Source organism: Notothenia coriiceps, unplaced genomic scaffold (assembly GCF_000735185.1).
Source record: "Notothenia coriiceps isolate Sejong01 unplaced genomic scaffold, NC01 NC01_scaffold00037244, whole genome shotgun sequence".
Lineage (NCBI taxonomy): Eukaryota > Metazoa > Chordata > Actinopteri > Perciformes > Nototheniidae > Notothenia > Notothenia coriiceps.
The window spans coordinates 23701506-23712726 of NW_011369945.1; the positions used below are offsets into that span (position 1 = coordinate 23701506).

General features: G+C 39.5%; 2 protein-coding genes across 3 annotated transcripts in view; both read left to right on the forward strand.

Moving 5' to 3' along the window:
- The window catches only part of trmt61a (tRNA methyltransferase 61A), a 735410-nt gene that overhangs the window by 406292 nt on the left and 317897 nt on the right, over positions 1-11221 (forward strand). The window lies entirely within an intron of this gene.
- LOC104965052 (uncharacterized) overlaps positions 1-11221 on the forward strand; it is a 63019-nt gene that overhangs the window by 18823 nt on the left and 32975 nt on the right. The gene's annotated exons all lie outside the window — the stretch shown is intronic.

The window sequence follows — 11221 nt, forward strand, 5'->3', positions numbered from 1 at the left end:
TCAGAGTACTAATGATGACTTGATTTGGTGTGTTGGTACGACAATCATCAGTGTAGAGAGTAAAGAGCACAGCTGAACTCACGCAGCCCTGGGGGGCCCCTACATTGGTTGTGATGGCAGATGATAAGGTTTTGTTAACCTTCACAAGTTGCTCTCTACTAGTGAGGAAAGCAGCATACCAGTAAATAAGGTATGTATTTACTTCCATTTTGGCCATTTTTGACACCAAGATGTCTGCTTGTATTGTGTTGAATGCTGATGAGAAGTCTAGGAAGAGGGCTCTTGCATAGGTGTTGCGTTTATAAAAAAAAAAACGCATTTTAAAATGTTCTTCGCCTGCCGTCTGTCTGCAGACTTGTCAAAGCATTAATTCATGGTTTGTACTAACCGGTATCAGTATGTTGTTACAATTCAATCACGGTCAAATCTGTTCATCTTGTTGTAGTTGTAGCGCCCTTGCCAGCGATTCTCTCTCTAGTTTAGCATACTCAGCCCGACTCAGCCTGGTTGTCGGCCCGCTAAGAACCTCGATTTTATGGGGCCAGAAAAACTGTGAAATAGTACCCGCTATCCGCAATTACGCCTAGTGGAAACGCAACCAAAAACGGGCCATGCACGGCACGCTTAAACTGCGCTCCGCGCTGTAGTGGAAATGCGCCATAAGTGGTTGTCCAATCACAACAGAGCCAGCCAGCTAACCAATCAGAGCAGACTGGGCTCTGGTTTCAGACAGAGGTTGAAAAGAGGCAGGCAGTATGAGAAAAATAAAGAGCTTTTCGAACAATAAAGCATGGAGACATGTCACAGTAGAGACACACAATACAATATGAACCTGAAAATTAGCATAACAAGGCACCTTTAACACTGTGTGTCTTTGATTGTACTTGCTTTATTGCCATATCCCAGTTAATCTTTACATGCAGAATCTATGATCCAAGTATAGAGGAGACTTGGCAGTGAGTTTTAGTCATTTACTTTCCAAATCCAGTTGATCCAGGTGGTGCAGAAACAGATTTAGAGACATTCCCCGAGCCAGAGAGCTAAACAGACGGGAGGATGTTGTTTTTAAGTCTTCTGTGTCTGGAAATCAATGTACCGTGTCCCTTTGAGACAGCGGAAGTGCAGGTATTACAATGGCAAGTGCCAAAATAATACTTCTCCTAACCTTCAGCTTCACCCTGCAACAAGCTCCTTTATCAGATGAGCGTGTTCGAGTACGGCTGAGAGACGCTGTGAGATACTGTCAGATTTTCAATGCCGTCAAAACAGATGCTATCTGCCCTCTTCATGTCTAATTACCTGTTTACTCCAAGGGCCTAGAATGAATGGTGCTGTTGATAAGAACTCACTTTAGTTTAAGGAAATTGTTAAGATTCTAGATTATTTTTTGATGTTTTTTTTAGCGTTTACATTCTAAGATGTTGTCGGAGTTTATGGTAACATGTAAGCTCATGTCCATCTCTAGTTTGAAAGGCGAGGGGAATGATCAACACTTAAAAATCGAGTAAATTGGAGACAGAAATAAGAAAATAAATTCATGATAATCTGACACTTGTAGAAGTAAAACAAAGTGCCAATGAGGGCGACTACTTCACAAAGACAAACAGGTTATTGGTCTGAGAGCTCTTAAGTCTCTCTTTACCATTTCCATCAGTCCTCTGCTCACACTTTGGGTGTGTTGCAACACACTTCCAGTACCCTCCTTAAATATGTTAAACCCTAAATACTGCATGCAATCTTATCAGCTCTGTACTGAGTCAGCCAACCTGCATGAAGTTATGATCTGATGGTATTCAGCTTTTGTAGAAATATTTCTCGAGAACTCAAGAGAGCTCTTTGGGAAAATGTGTACATGTGTTAGTTAACAGATGCACACTTTGAATTCAGTTTTAAAGGGGACTTCCTTCCAATATACTGTGTTTTTTTAATCTGTAGCGTTTGTTTGAATTGTTTTATATTGTATTGTATGTTTTTGGAAATGTGCACGGTGCACAATATGACTTTGTCCACTTCATGTACTAAGAGAGATTGTATCTCATATCTCGAGATTGTATCTCATACAATGCTTAAAATGTAAATATGTAAATATTTCCATCTTTAGAAAGGATCCTGTAGAGTCTGGGGCTCGTGATGACAGTCTTTGTTCAGGACTACTACAGTTAAAGATAAGAAAGTACATCTGCCTGTGATACCTGGGGCAGGGCTGCTCGAGGACATTCTGGCACTCTAAGCTAACGGCTAAATTGCCATGGGAGCTGATAATGGAGATGGTCCACAGCCACAATTAGACAGCCAATGATTGTAGTAGATGACATACCTTGGACCATTTAGCTTAGACCACATGTGTCAAACTCAAGGCCCGGGGGCCAAATCAGGCCCGTGGTGGACCGAAATTAAATCCACCACGGGCCTGATTTGGCCCCCGGGCCTTGAGTTTGACACATGTGGTCTAAGCTAAATGGTCCAAGGTATGTCATCTACTACAATCATTGGCTGTCNAAAAGAATTAAATTCATTTTGAGCCCTACTATTTCACAACCTGCAACGAGCCGAGATTCGGTGCAAAAATAAGTATAACCAAAACCTCCAGTAACGAGACAGACACCAATACTCTAATTCTCAGTAGTACATAAACACCACACATATGTAATCGTTAATTGACTCGAAAATATATATTTGAATACGCGAACGAATGAGAACAACTTTGAGCATTTCTTTTTTTTTTCCTGTCTGGTTAATAATGTTACTTTTGTGGATTGGACCTAATGTTTATTTTCTGCGGATTATTTACTTTTGGGGATGTGATATACAGTATCCAGTGTGCTGAATTGTAATTTGAAGTGTATATTGGTGTAAGCAATTCAATCATTTCCTTTTTTAAATGTTCAGTAGATTGCAGGCTAAACTGTCCAGTCAAAGCCTTTCCTTATTTAACCTTTTTTTCACATTTTTGGGCAACATTTATACATACACAGGGAGGCCCCATTTATTTTAATCAAGCACCTCCTGGAACTGGTTTGTCATCACTTGATTTAACAATCTGCAGATTATGCAACCAAACAGGGGAGGGCTGTTCAGTTTTTGCCACCACACATGCACACTTGCACTGCATAAACTCAAGTGTCCCAGCAGCAGATGTGGATGTGTGGGTAAGGAAGGAACCAGAGCAGCTGCCGTTTTAACGCCCTACAATCACTCCCACTGTCCCTGTTTGTCCTTCAACTCTTCCAGATTTCAAATCATCCAATGATGTCAATGAGCCTCCATATTAAATAACCAAAAGTTATTTTCATGTCTCTTCTACATCAACATGTGTCCCCTCTGCGTGAAGAGACTCTGAAAGTTTCAGGAAAAAAGATTCTCTCTCTTTTTGTCCTGATCCATTTCTATAAAAACCTGTCTGAAAATGAGCTGATCAGATTTTGGCCACTTTATGATGTCATAACGATTTTTTGNGGACCATTTAGCTTAGACCACATGTGTCAAACTCAAGGCCCGGGGGCCAAATCAGGCCCGTGGTGGATTTAATTTCGGTCCGCAGGATAATGTTTGATTACTATTAGATCTGGCCCGCCGGTATATTGCACGCACACCTTCACTCCATCCTGAGGGTTTCCTCAGCTCAGAGCCTGAGCCCAAACATTGATGAACTTGCACCCGAGATGAGATCCCAAGTATCTGCTTGAACTAGCATCACAGAGCAGCACACTGAGTTTACATGGATGTTTCCTTCTGTACTTTTTTCTTGTAACAACAGGGCATGTTTGTTTTTTTCTTTGAGGGAATAGTTTTTTTAAAGCTGTTTTTGGCCTGTGGAAAAATGTAATCATAAGAAATGACTCCGGAAAAGCTGCAGATAGAGCCAGAAGAAATGAATGCAAATGATTATTTAATGTTGTTTTTATAGGCAATAATTTAAGCTTTGTTAGTTCCAGGTTTAATGTGTGCAAGGAGTTCACTTCAATAAGTTCTGCAATAAACATTGAACCAGTCCGACCCTCGACTAGTACCCATTTTTTAATTTTGGCCCACTGTGTTTTTGAGTTTGACACCCCTGGCTTAGACCCTAGATCTGGCTATTCTAATATTTAAAACTAGACACTTTTTACATCTTATGTTTACTTTTCTGTAACAAATATTGATGAAGTTTAGTTTCTATCGATTGTTGTTTTGGAATTTGATAACATATGCCTACTGTTTGTGGGGTTTTACCAGCACCACATTTTAAGTGGCAGATTATAATTAAATGCTAGGAAATAAATGTTTTTATCAAGTTTGACAATGGAATATATTGAAATATATTGTCACAATGAGTTAAAGAACATTCTTTAGAAATACATACATATTTAATAAAAGTTTTCATGAATGTTTATGAATGAGACTCAGATCACCATCTCTTACCCTCCATTCGTCCCAAAGTGGCAATAATGTTAACAAACAGGTTTTGTTACAATAATAATCGTTATCACATTGTTGAGTCACGTGCTGGCCCTTAACATCTTCTGATACAACTTTGAGAAAACACAGTCTTTATTTAAGTAAGACTATACCAACACTTTGAATTGAATGTGTCATCAACTCAAATGCATTTGTTACTACAGCACACTACTGCTGACCTTGATACTGTATGTTACATTTTGAATATCTTTTTACATCTTCTTCTATCTGTTCATTTTGTTCTTTCTTGTTATCTACAGTTTCTCAATCTGTTTATGGTTTTTAGAGGATCGCAACACAGATATAGTTTATCTTCATATAATCAGGACAGAGGCTCTTAAAAGGAATCAGGTTTCATTTTTTGGCTCTATTTTGCAATACAAACCATATCTCTGTCTTGTCTTGTGTTCTTATAGTTTGACTCTAAAATCAGAGTTTAAACGCACATCAAAAATGTAAATGACGGTAGCACCAAACACTCAAATCGTCAGTAATATTGTGTTGCTCTTACCGTTTATACCAAAAGAAGCTGCTCCACTACTACATAACTATAACTACAAATAGTTTTTACATACATATTTAGTTGTATTTATGTGTAAAACTATATTTTATATTATCATTATTTAACAATTGGAGTAAAACTGAGCTTCAGTACAGGATTGACTGAAAATATGACTGTATATGACGGATAAGCTAAAGTTCAACTTGTACTTGTCTATAACTTAGGTACTGTAAGTTCAAATAATATGTTTCTTGTATTTCTTAACACTCAGCTTTCAAGTTAAATAAAATGTATCCACATGTATTTAATGATGAATTAACAAACCATTTGCAACTGACAGTAACGACATGTCGATCGCCTCAGGATTGTGTTTAAAACATACAAAATGACAGAATGTGTGTAGGAACAAAAGCATTGTAGATGGCACAGTGGTAAATGTAACACATGGGTTAAAATCATGCCAAAATAACAACGATCTCATTTTGATAGTGAACATAGCCTAAATATCAGGGAAACTAAACATAGGTTCATGACTTTAAATCATAGCTTCATAAATCCCCTCCCTTTCACCATAGCGTGGACCCCCAGGGGCCGCTGTAGTCCCACAGGTAGGGTCTGTACTGATAAGCTTTGCAGAAAGAGGTGATGAGAGAAGTTCGGACCAGCTCGTCTCTCAGGCCCAGTCCCTCTGCTTTCTCCCTGCAGAACTCTGATGTTTGCTGCTTTCGTTTCGTCTTGTACCTCCGGTTCTGAAACCAGATTTTGACCTGGGTCTCTGTGAGTCTTAAGGTGCCGGCCAGGTGGGCCCTCTCTGGGGCCGACAGGTATTTCTGCTGGTTGAACTTCTTCTCCAGTTCAAGCACTTGGAGGTGTGTGAAGGCAGCTCTGGAGCGCTTCTGTTTGCTCGTGGAGGAGGGACTGGACTCTGAGGTGCCGGGACAGGATGTGTCCAGACAGTCTGTAGAGGAAAGATGTGATTAAGTCATTAAGGGGGGAAACTACATGTCTGCATGTCAGGCTGTAAAGTGATGGTTCACAGAGAATCTCAGGATCAGCTATATGCAAACCCCTGGACATAAAAAAGACTCTCAATAAACATGTTCTCCTTAAATCCATACATTTATACAACATTTCCACAAATGATCATTATAGCCCTATAATCCCAGCATATATTTACCATCTTTTAAAACAATATTCGTCAAATGAAAGTAAAATACCTCTATTCATTACATTACTGCTAAGGAAAGTCTGCAGGAGCTCACCTGTCTGTTCTCCAAACTCCTGATCGCTGAGTTGCTCTGAAAACTTTTCAGCTCCTTCTCTCCAATGAGAATATCTGTCCATCTTCTGTGAACAGTGTTTGCTGTTTAATCTGGTCCTGTCCTTTAAGGAGAGGATGTCCTCTATGAGGAAGGAGGTCAAAGGTTTGCCTGTGTCCGACATTTCCATCCAGTAATCCACAAATCAGAGGCCTCTCTGTGGCAGAGTGTTGAGCGGTGTGTCTGCTCACACTCTCACACCGGCTGAATTTATACAAGCAGGGCGTGTTTACTCTGCTGCCCTGGCAAGAGAAGGAGGCGGGACAAGAGGAGCCAAATACTGCTCTGAGAAACTTTCATTTTCCTCTTCAGACTTGATGGGAATTTCTAAGATTATACAATGATGTCCTATCCAAAGAAAATAGTTGTCATGGATGTCGCTTCAACAATTTTCTGATGCAATAAAACCAAAATGCTTACAATTGTTAATAAGGGCACAAGTGATGTGCTTTTAATCTAAACAATATGCACATTTGGTCATACATGACTGTAAATTGCCACTTAGGAAATATTTTATCCGGTACACTTGATCCAATACCACACCTAAACTACAATCTAACCTAACAGATCTCTGACTCAAATTAAATTATCTATAGCATAAATCAATGTATTTTATAATATGCATATAGGTGTCTCTAATATGTAGTCTATCCTTAATATAAATGAGATCTACAAAATATCAATAACTTCTCTTTGTCAAATGAAACTTAAAAGTGTATTTACTATATGACATGTTTCTTATATTGTAGTTTATCCCATATTTACTATGAGCCACTCACATAACATTGTATATAACAGTCTGTTTGCACCCGGGGGAATATAGCAGTGTTCACTGTAGACACCCGGGTGCAAATAGCATCTGCCTTTCTATAATCATAGACCAACAACAAACAACTAACAACATGTGATAATTTACTATGAGTTAGGGAAACAGTAAATTCAGATGGAGAACATTTTTTTATGTTAGTGTCCAGACAGTAATATTATTGGAGTAAATGGTGGATAATGCCTCTCAAATTAAGTTTCATACAATAGTTAAATGGATTTATGTTTCGTCCTTATCTGCTCTAAACTGTTGTCTGCATTTGGTGTGTGTGTGTGTGTGTGTGTGTGTGTGTGTGTGTGTGTGTGTGTGTGTGTGTGTGTGTGTGTGTGTGTGTGTGTNGCGTATTCAAATATATATTTTCGAGTCAATTAGCGATTACATCAGTGTAACATTTCTTAATTAAGTAAAACTCGAGATGATAAAGTGTTGACGTTGCTCGGCTCTAAGCCACTTTATTATGTCATAATTGGTTTTGGAGGTCATTGCTCTGTCTGTGGTTATGAGATAAGTAAGCCATCATTTATTTGTGTGTGTGTGTGTGTGTGTGTGTGTGTGTGTGTGTGTGTGTGTGTGTGTGTGTGTGTGTGTTCATACTTTCATAATCCCATTCCAGTTGTCTCCTGTGGAAACTCGAAACAGAGTGAGGAAGGCCATCCCAAAGTTTGCAAAGGTGGCGTGTCGACTCAGACCCTCACATGGGTTGTCCTCAGTGCACTCTAATCAACACACAAACATAAAAAAAGACATCAGTTACACCACTAAATAGCGTGTTGCAGGAATGAGTCCAAAACCTGGGAATTATTTAGCATTTTGGGTCTTCCTGGTTCCCTCGTATCAAAGTCAATGGTTTTTTAATCAGATTTTGTTTAAATGCCTGAAAAGGTTTGCGGTTAAAACACAAGCTTACGAGATTTTCATGTTTTGTTCATGTATGCATGAATGACGTCAGTAAACACCCCACTCGTGAATGGCTGAAGCTTTTAAGTGTCTTTAAAAAGGCAGTTGCAAACAAGTGAATAAATAAGACTACTAACGTCATCTTGCTGAACATTAGCCGCATTTAGCTTAGCGTTGTTGACGTGAAGTCATGTGACTGTTAGTTCATAGCATAAAGTTAGATATTTCCCTTAAGCCATTGCATTAGCACTTCAACTATTGGTGTAAATATGTTTGCTACAAATGGTGTGTTTGCCGAGGAGCTTACTTTCTTCGATATTCAAAAAGCCGATTGAAAACTCCCTTGCTTTTTATCAAGAGAGCCCTTGCGATGTTAACTTCTGGGTTAGCCTTCAAAAATACATATTTGCTGCACCACTTTTTAGACATGGTCGTTACAAAACAGCATACAGAGATAAAAGTGAGTATAAATGATAGTATACGTATCAGTACCCCGTTTAGAAAGTCCTAATGCTTTATTCGTATGAAAGCAGCGATGACTGAACACACAAACAGCTGCTTAGCAGTGTGTCCCTGTGGACGTGGCAGAGGAGGAGAACAAAGTCTCCGTCAGTCTCAAGGTCAATTTGACAGAAAGCCCTCGAGAGCCTCTTTACAGAATCAAAACAGTCTGAAAGACATCCTCCTTTGTTTCCAGCCCTAGGTCACATTAGCAGGAAGCTGGAGAACCATGAGAGAGTCCTCAGAGACTTGTCTACCTTGTTTCTTATTATAAGGATCAACCATCAGGAGGAAAGTGAGAGGTGTGTAGCTCAGAGGAACTGAATACGGCAACAATAACAGGCATTAAAGTAACTCTTGAAGCTTTATTCATGCGTACTAAACAGCACCCTTTGAAGAGGCATTACAATTAATTTATAAAACCATAGAGCTTCTATAAAATAAACTAGAAGACACAAAATAAAACATCTACATCATCTACATCTTTGCTAACTTTGCCATGTTGTTTTTCAAAAGACTTTCCAGTCAACTGTTATTCTAGTGGGGTACAAATAACTTATTCCCCTTAAGTCTGAGTCATGGCCCAGTGGTCTGAGGGCGGGGCGGGAAATGGAGATTCATCCGGCCATTAGGTCTAAGAGATCAGTAATTTAATTTAGATTCAAATTGAAATGTAGAAACTAATAGAAACTTTCTACACTAAAGTTTGAAACCGAATCTGTGAGCATTAACATTCAAACCCTCGTTCCATCCACTCTCCTATGTCCCTTTCCTGTGACCTTCCCTTATCTGTTCAGCCTTCTGCGACACCACCGTCACAAAGTGGAAACTCAAGAGAGCCACCACACAGTAACACATGTCTTAAGGCTCCCTGAGGATTTTCAGATGTTTAAATGTCTGTCTTCCTGTCTGAGGGCTGAAAGGTTTCATGAGCCAATAGAGTGATGCAGTGATGAAAGATGGTTGAAGGTCAACGCGGAAGTTATAGCATAGCAAAGTTCACCTCGACAAAAAGCAATGGGATTTTTCCGTTGGATTTTGAAAGATTGCAGAAAATAAGATCTGTGGTAAACATGTGGATTATACATTTTGTTGAGCAGGATAATCTTCACATGTTAACACCACTTTTATAATTTGGTAAGCGTTAATGCAGTAACCAGATGTAAAAAGCTAAGGTTAGTCTGTAAACACAGTCAACTGGCTGAGCGTCAACACCGCTAAGCTAAAGGTGGCTAGTGTTTTGGCGTGATGATGTTTAACCTAATTTATTCACTTGTTAGCAAGAGCCTTTGAAGCTTCAGACATTTCGTGTCACGATTCTCTTGTTATGTCACGTTTATAGTTTTGTAGGTTTGGGTGTTTTTGCTGTTTTCCATGTCATGTTTTCCTCTGGGTTATTGTCTGGTCCTGTGTTTTCCTCTGGTCATTAGTTTCCCTGGTGTGTCTAATGGTCTGATTATGTTCACCTGGGCCCCTGTGTTTTCTCCTCCCTCCTCACCTGTGTCTTGTTGTGTGATTAGTCTTGTGTGTATTTAAGTTCTGGGTTTTCTGTCTGTCTTGGTCGGTTCGTCTTGTTCCCTGACTAGTTCTGCGGTGAGTGTTCTGTTTTGTCATTGTATATACCGTAATTTTCGGACTAGAAGCCGCGCCTTTTTTCCCATTTTTCGACGCTGCGGTTTATATAACGGTGCGGCTAATCTATGGATTTTTACAGCTAACGGCCACTAGGGGACCTCCTAAATCTATGGGTTTTACAGGTTACAGTCCACCACCTTTAACTCTATGGGCTCTATGGCCGGTCCGCGCCCCCCACCTTTAAGCGGCGGGCTCCAGCAGGAAAAGCTGGAGGCCGGAAAAGAGTGAGACAGGTAGCGCGCAAAAGTAAAAGTGGAACCGAGAGTGGTACGAGAGACAGAACGAGAGCAAGACAGACAGACATTACGAGAGCGAGACAGTTTGTCCCCGTACCACTGGTTGAAAACCACGGCTGTAGATCACTGCCGGTACGTGCGCTGGGAGCGCACCGTTTAAGTTTGAAAGTTGAAAAGTGTGTGTGTCTGAAACGCTATGTGATACAGTACAGTTTACACAGCACATGTTCTGTAGCTACTATTGCACTAAATGCTAACACTTGAATACGTTATGCAAATATGCAACTTGTTTGTTGAAATGTTAATAAATGGGAGCTTCCTCAAACAGCCATCTCTTTCCCGACAATCCCCTCTGTGCACGAACCCTTACATATGGTAATTAAACATTAAAACACCTGCGGCTTATAGTCCAGTGCGGCTTATATATACAACATCAACTTACCTGGCGCGTTTAATCCATGCGCTTATAGTCCGAAAATACAGTATTTTAGTAAACTTGCAGGTATACCAATCCCCCATCTGTCAATTAACATTATACATATATATATACTATATAAGTATAGTATATATATATAACATAGTATATAAGACCTATGTATTGTAAAGTGATTGAGGCCTTGAAAAACGCTCTACATAAAAATGAAGATAGATATTATTATTATATATATATAAGCAGTAAGTATCCCTACCACAGCAGTAACGCAACAACTATATTTTTCATATTGACTATGTTATTTATTTAAAGATTACTACATAACAGGGTGGTTTATAACAGATTTCTAAACATTCCATTTGCAGTTTTTAAGTCAGAGTACGTTGTTTAAACGTCTGGAATTATTGTTTAACGACTCAGTTAATGAAGAAAAGC